This window comes from Chiloscyllium plagiosum, chromosome 20 (assembly GCF_004010195.1).
Source record: "Chiloscyllium plagiosum isolate BGI_BamShark_2017 chromosome 20, ASM401019v2, whole genome shotgun sequence".
NCBI classification, from domain to species: Eukaryota; Metazoa; Chordata; class Chondrichthyes; order Orectolobiformes; family Hemiscylliidae; genus Chiloscyllium; species Chiloscyllium plagiosum.
The window spans coordinates 51,584,829-51,591,723 of record NC_057729.1 but is presented as its reverse complement, the minus strand read 5'-3'; positions in this window follow the sequence as shown (position 1 = coordinate 51,591,723).

Genomic DNA, 6,895 nt, shown 5'->3' with positions numbered 1-6,895 from the left:
ACCATGGCTGGTCTATCATAATAGCTGAAAATGTGTTCCTGAAGAAGGGCTTATGCCCGAAACGTCGATTCTCCTGTTCCCTGGATGCTGCCTGACCTGCTGCACTTTTCCAGCAACACATTTTCAGCTCTGATCTCCAGCATCTGCAGACCTCACTTTCTCCTGGTCTATCATAATATGCCAATTCGGCTGCTTTCAGCCCGGCCTCCAGCAACGGTTACCGCTCTCCTCTCTGCCTTTTCCTGGTTGCTGAGTATGAAATAATTAAACCCCTTAAATAGGCCTTGGTAGTCTCCTAAAGCACAGATGGGTTACTGGCCATACCCAAGTTAAAGTCCCAGTAGGCCCTAAACTCCCTTGTGAAGCACTCTATAAATTTGCTACCGTTCAAAAGAAATGGATCCATGTGCCAGTGCCACATATCTATCCCACTAGCCGTGATCTTAACATGCAAGTACACTGCCGCATGGTCCAAACTAGCTATGCTCCCAATCCTGCAGGATAGCATCGAATCCAGACAGCTCGATGGAACAAAGAACATATCAATTCTTATGTGGCACTTGTGTGGGTTGGAGTAAAATGGAAAATCCCTCCCATTGGGGTGGAGACATCTCCACATGCCCACCAGTCCCAACACCCCATACAAGTCCACTAGCTGTCTGGATTGCAGAGAGATACCCGAGAGACCCCTTGGCATCTGTCAACCTCATGTCCATGAGACAGTTGAAGTGTCCTCCTACAATCGTACGGCACATCCCAAGAGCCATTAATTTGGAAACTACGTCAATTAAGAATTTAAGGGTACACTGGGGGTGCAATAGACATTCAGAATGCCATATCTTCCCTGTGTATTAAGGCCTTGAGGATGATGAACTGCCTATATTCATCCTTAATTTTTTCTATTATCTGGAATGGGAGATTCCTCTGTATTAGTATGGCCACTTCTCTGCTTTTAGAATTGAAAGAGGAGAAGAATACGTACCAAAATCCTCCCTGCCGTAACTTCAAATGTTCCTCGTCATTCAAATGTGTTTCCTGTAACAGGGCGAAGCCAACCCTTTCCTTTCTGAGGCTTGAGAGCACCTTTTTTTTTGATCGGGAAATGGCTCCCTTTTATATTCCGAGTGCACCATTTAAACGAACCATCTGTGGGACCGCCTAGAGCAGCCCGTGGCTCCCCGAGTGGAGGAAGCGTACTCCTGGTGCACTGAGTGGAGAAAACACAACATTTATAAAATCTAAACACTACCAGTACAGACACTATCAAAACTAAAAAAACTAACCACTACTCTTAAATTAAACAAAGAAACATATAAACAATAAAATCGTGAGAGATTTCCCCACTCGCTCATGGAAGGCACTCATCCCAAACTTTACAAGCTTCCTGGTTCCTCCCAGGTACGATCGCACCCCAAATCCAAGCAATACAGGAATAAAGAAAACCTATTACTTACATATGAGAGTTAAAAATGGACGCCCACTCCTTCCCCTCCATACATCAACCTCATTCGTCTTCAATAAAAGAAATAACCACCCCTCACCCAGAAGAAACAAAGAAACAACAAAAATTACTAAAAGAGAGAAAAAGAGAATTTGACATCAAAGCAATGCCAGACCTGTAGGACCAACAACCATAAAATAAAAGGATATGCCATTGTCTATAACTTTTATTTCCCCTGACCCAGACCATTTATTTCAAAGAGTCCAAAAAATCCCTTGCTTTCTCTGCTGAATCAAAATTGTAAATAGACCCTCCATGGTTGAAGTGCAGTACTGCCAGGTACCTCACAGATTATTGGATATTCAAATCTCTTTTTCCTGAGATTTCCTCTTAATTATATTGAAAAAACAATTTTCAAACCCTTGTACACCAGAGCCTGAGAGTCTTTTCCCAGCCTTCTGGAGGCTTCCATTGTCAATTGCTTCTCTTTATAACACTGGAGTTGCACTAGGAGCGGGCGGGGACATTGCATCGCAATCCATGGGTCAGCTCCACCCCGTACCCGGCCCCAATCAACTCCCAACCCCAGAAGCTGCAGGAGCCACCGGTCCAGGAAGCTGACCAGGCTCTCGCCTTCTTCACGGTCCAGGAGCTCGATTATTTGCCCATCGCCCTCTGAATTCTCCGCCATGGTCTCTAACGCTGCAGTCCTTTGTTCAACCGCCTCAACCCAGCGTTCAGATCTCCTGCTCTTGGCAGAGATCGGTTCTAGCGCCAATTCGATTTTCTCTCTGAGTTCTACAAACTCAGGAGACTAGATTCTGGTGCGGGTGCATCTGACACTGTAGGGGAGTGCCCTGCTTGCTGCACTCCTTTGGCTCCCTTTCCTTTATTTGTCTTCATCTCATTCATTAGAATCAGAATTTAAAAGATTCTAGTTATTTTGTATTGCTTTGCTTTATCATGTTTTCCCATGGATGACTCGTGAGGGTGGGGAGCGGGGATGAAAGCCCACCTTACTTGGGTTTTGGTGCAGAGCCCATCACAGCAGACCTATTAGATCGCCACCATCTTGGATCTGTTCCCCCCGACCCGCAAAGACTTAAGTGCTATACAAATGCAAGTTAGACCATCTAATTAACTGAATTCTTAAAATTCAGTAAACATTAAAGCTTCATTTCTCCAACGATGTTTCTATTCTTAAGTCAAAAAGACTGGCTACACTATGTAAACAGTTTAAGTTCTATCATCCATCTCAGAACAAAGTTCAAATCAAGCCTCCGAGATCAGATGAATCTCAACACTCTCTGAAGTTTCAATGTAAAAGCAATCCATGTCTTTATTGAAATCCCCTGTGGAGTGGTGGGTCCATTGGTGTGAAATGTTTTGGCCATCTTGAAGAAATGAAGGCTGTATTGACCCTGGGTCAGAACCTTGTACCGCGGACAATTTTCACTATATTGTAAAATAACATGAGGAAGCTGTCACAGCCGAATATGACTCCAGGTATAAGTGGCTACGAAACCCTGTAAGTGCACTCCTGAAAGTGCAGACACCGTTAAACAAGCCCTCAAGTATTATCCAAAGGAAGGGTCGAGGTGCTGGCGTTGGACTGGGGTGGACAAAGTTAAAAGTCACACAACACCAGGTTATAGTCCAACAGGTTTATCTGCAAGTACAAACTTTTGGAGTGCTGCTCCTTCAGCAAGACTAGAAATATGGAAGGATACGGAGCCAGCCAAACTCTGCTGCCGGGTAAAGGCATGACCTTCCTGCCAGACAGCACAGTCAGTACTAATTAAAAGGCTACCCCCTTTTACCAGCTGGATCTAAAGTGTGAGCTTATTCATAGAATCCCTAGAGTGTGGAAACAGGCCTTCGGCCCAACAAGTCCACACCGACCCTCCGAAGAGTAACCCACCCAGACCCATTCCCCTACCCTATATTTACTCCTGACTAATGCACCTAACCTAGACATCTCTGAAGACTATGGGCAATTTAGCATGGCCAATTTACCCAACTTGTCAAGACCAGGGACCATAGGAGTCATATGTGGCTTACCTGTGGATGGGGTCAAACTGCTCCTCAGCAATGACCTTGTGGAATCAAAGATAATAGCATTCCTAGTGGTCCATAGGTCGCCTATGGAGGTCAAGGAGAGCAATCAATTCTAGGAGAAAGTGCCTTGGCATTATCCTTCTTATATGGTCACCCAGACCATGGCCATACAAACTCACCTAGTGGAAGCTCCGGCCGGACTGCAAACGCTAGACCCTCTAATCTGGTTATTTGGGTGCCTAGTACATCCTAAAGAGGCAATAAATAAGTCTTCCCGGATAGCAGCCCAACAAACTGACCCAGTGTTAAATACAGTAGCTCACACTGAAACTTGGGCAGACACAGTCTCTGAAAGTTATGATATTAAAGATAAAGTTCCTTATGAGGAAATGGGAAGACCACACCCCCACGCCCCACCACAGATCTGCAAACGAGGAGCGGTCAAAGATCCAACAGGGTAATAGTGCTGCCCAGTCATCGTATGGAAATATTATAGCTATCTCACAGGATTCTGACAACTGGGAATATTAGTCTCACAAAAACTGTGGCCACATCAGCCAGCACTTTCACTGGCCATAGCTCAACTAGGATGCAGCAAGGCTTTGCAGAACCTGCCAAGATAAAGGAAAACTGAACATGCGATAAATTCTGTACTACTGATAGATACTGTGTGGCCTTAGGGGAACCATTCAGCAATGCTTCAGTGGATGATGCGGTACCCCTGCCCAAATGAAAAAAGGGACTATGAGTGCCTCCTAACTACCTTGGACATGACTATCCATCTATTAGAGAACAATAACTGCCAGGAGAATGGAGAGGGAATTGACAGAGTTCTTTACCTGTACAATCTGCACAATAAGATCCAGCCAGATCAGGGTTAAAATTTCTTATCCAAAATATTCCGGGAAGTCATGACGGATCTTGACTGGCCATGACGGGTCTTCATCATTTCACCCACTGTCACAGATGGTGCTAGAATGGTAACACCAAATCCAGAAAACAATGATGAGGGCTGTGACAAAGCTGCTCCTTTAACAAGGCTGTGCAGTCCTTGGGTTTTTTTCCCCCCAAGAGAGATCGTGAATGACAGAGACTGAGGTGAAGGGTTTTAGGGCCAGATTGATAATAGCTAACAGAAGGTTTTCAAGTTTAAAAACCCACATTTGTCCAATGAAAGGGGTATGGCCAGTTCTCCCAGTACAGCATTACTCTGGTTTGGTTTGGTTTTAGCAGGTAGTGTGAAGGAAGGCTGCTGGACCCAGAGAAGCAGGTCCAGGCTGGTACACTCTCTCTCTCTCTGCCTTCTCTCCTGTAAGAATGTGTGTTTGATTTTACCTTTTGTACCAAGGGTAATTTATGGGGATTGCTGCAAGTATTTGGAACAGCATCATTAAAGTGAGAGTCTGGTGGGTTTTCAGATGAGATAAATTATTCGGTATTCTGTTTTCTGTTGTTTGTGTTTCATTCAGTAATCTTCTAAGTAAATTCTGTTTTGTTTTAAACTAAGTAGCTTGACCAGCTGATTCTCTGCTGGAATATCTGCATTATCCCTGCTTAAAACAACTTTCCTGAAATATTTTGAGGGGGTCTGGTCTGGTCCATAACAGGGCACATTGCCACAAGAATCCCATGATTGCAATAAAGAATTAGACTTCCTTCAGTTTACTATCTGGGCCTCACCCAATGAACCCACTGATTTTACTCTATTCATACCAGGTTATGGCAACCAAATGTACTGCTCTCTGAAACTGATGGAGGACAGATTTTTACGATTGATGGAGCAAGTCTCTATGTTAGATGATATAGCATCATTCCAGCAGTGACCCATGTGAGCTGTGAAAAACACTCGAGAATCTCTCAGACAGTGATAAAACAAAATGCAAAGGTCCACATCCTTTCAACCAGATGTGTTAATGCACCCACCAATATCAGGGGAACCCTTAAAGACCCGGCTCAAAGAGTAGCAAAGCAGTTCAGGGACGCAAATGGTCTGACTGAGATCCCAGACCAGGAAATGAAGTAAGGCCGAGTCATGGTAGAACAAGAGCAACACTAAGAAGGGGACAAGCAGGTAACAAGTCTATTCCATTGCCATGAATGTAGAGGACAAGAGTAGAAGTGGTGATGCATACCAGTTGAACACTGACATGTCCCAGTCACCTTTCATAGGGCTGATGAACCCAATAGTGACAGGCTTATTGAATCATGTAGAAGACTTGGACAACCACCTAGCGTTCAGTGACATCTGGGGCAACTGGAAGCCTGTGTATTTTCAGGAAGCAATCAGCTGACCTGATGGTCAATTTCACCGAGTGATGTTGCTATGGTCCAAATTATCAATCTACTACACAGTGCACAGTGAGTGAAGGATAAATACTACCTAGGGCTGCAAAGATGTAAGCAGTAGCATAGTTCTTCATATTTTATAACTAGAAAGTATCAGGTACTTGGGAGTAAGGGTTTTACTGAAAATTCAACCAAAACATCAGCCCAGTGGCTATTCTGCTGAAATACTCAATGTAGAAAAATCAAAGGAAATGTGGACTGAGCAATGCCAATCTGCTTTTGAAAAGCCGGTTGCCATTTTAACAAGTGAGCTTGCAGCTCCAGTCATTACATCAACTGTTCTCCTTCAGGAAGGTGAATTGTATCAGTGACACCAATCTGATATTTCTCCAAACAAAACTAAATAAACATGAGACTGCACTCCACATACAAAAGTCTTTCCTTGTTGCCAGTTCTCAAACATTTTGAGACCTACATCCAAAATGGGTGGAGAGAGACCACAATGCATTCTAACCATAACCCATTAACTTTTATGGAAATGAAGACAACCCAGAATGATAGGTTATTCCATTGGGGTTTATTATTTCAGCTATGCCAGCTGAAACTTGCCCACATTGCTGGGAAATTAAATGCACAGAGGAACCTCGATTTACTGAAGGACATGGGCAGGGAGTATTTCATTCGGTTAATCGAATTCTGGATAATCGAATGCCGGATAACAGCTTAGCCAAGCATCAGTACCTTGTAATCTTGCCAGATAATCTGATACGCAGATAATGAAATTTTGGATAATTGAGGTTCCTCTGTAATCGCAGGTGGCATGTCCAGAACTTAAAGAGGTAGATTAGAATTAAAAAGATAATATTGAGTGTGGGGAAAAGAAAGGACAACAGCATGGTTTTCTTTGTCACCCCTTGCAATAAAACGAGAATGATTCTCATTTCATTCATTATATTGGGGGGGAGGGGGGTGCAGAAATGCCATGACCATGGATCAAAACCACAGACTACAGTGGCTATTTTTAACTTCTAAGTCCAAGATGTGAGATTTTTTTTTTAAGAGAGGCTGTCAGAGCTGCAGATATAAGTTAAGTGGCTGTCTGGAGTGGGA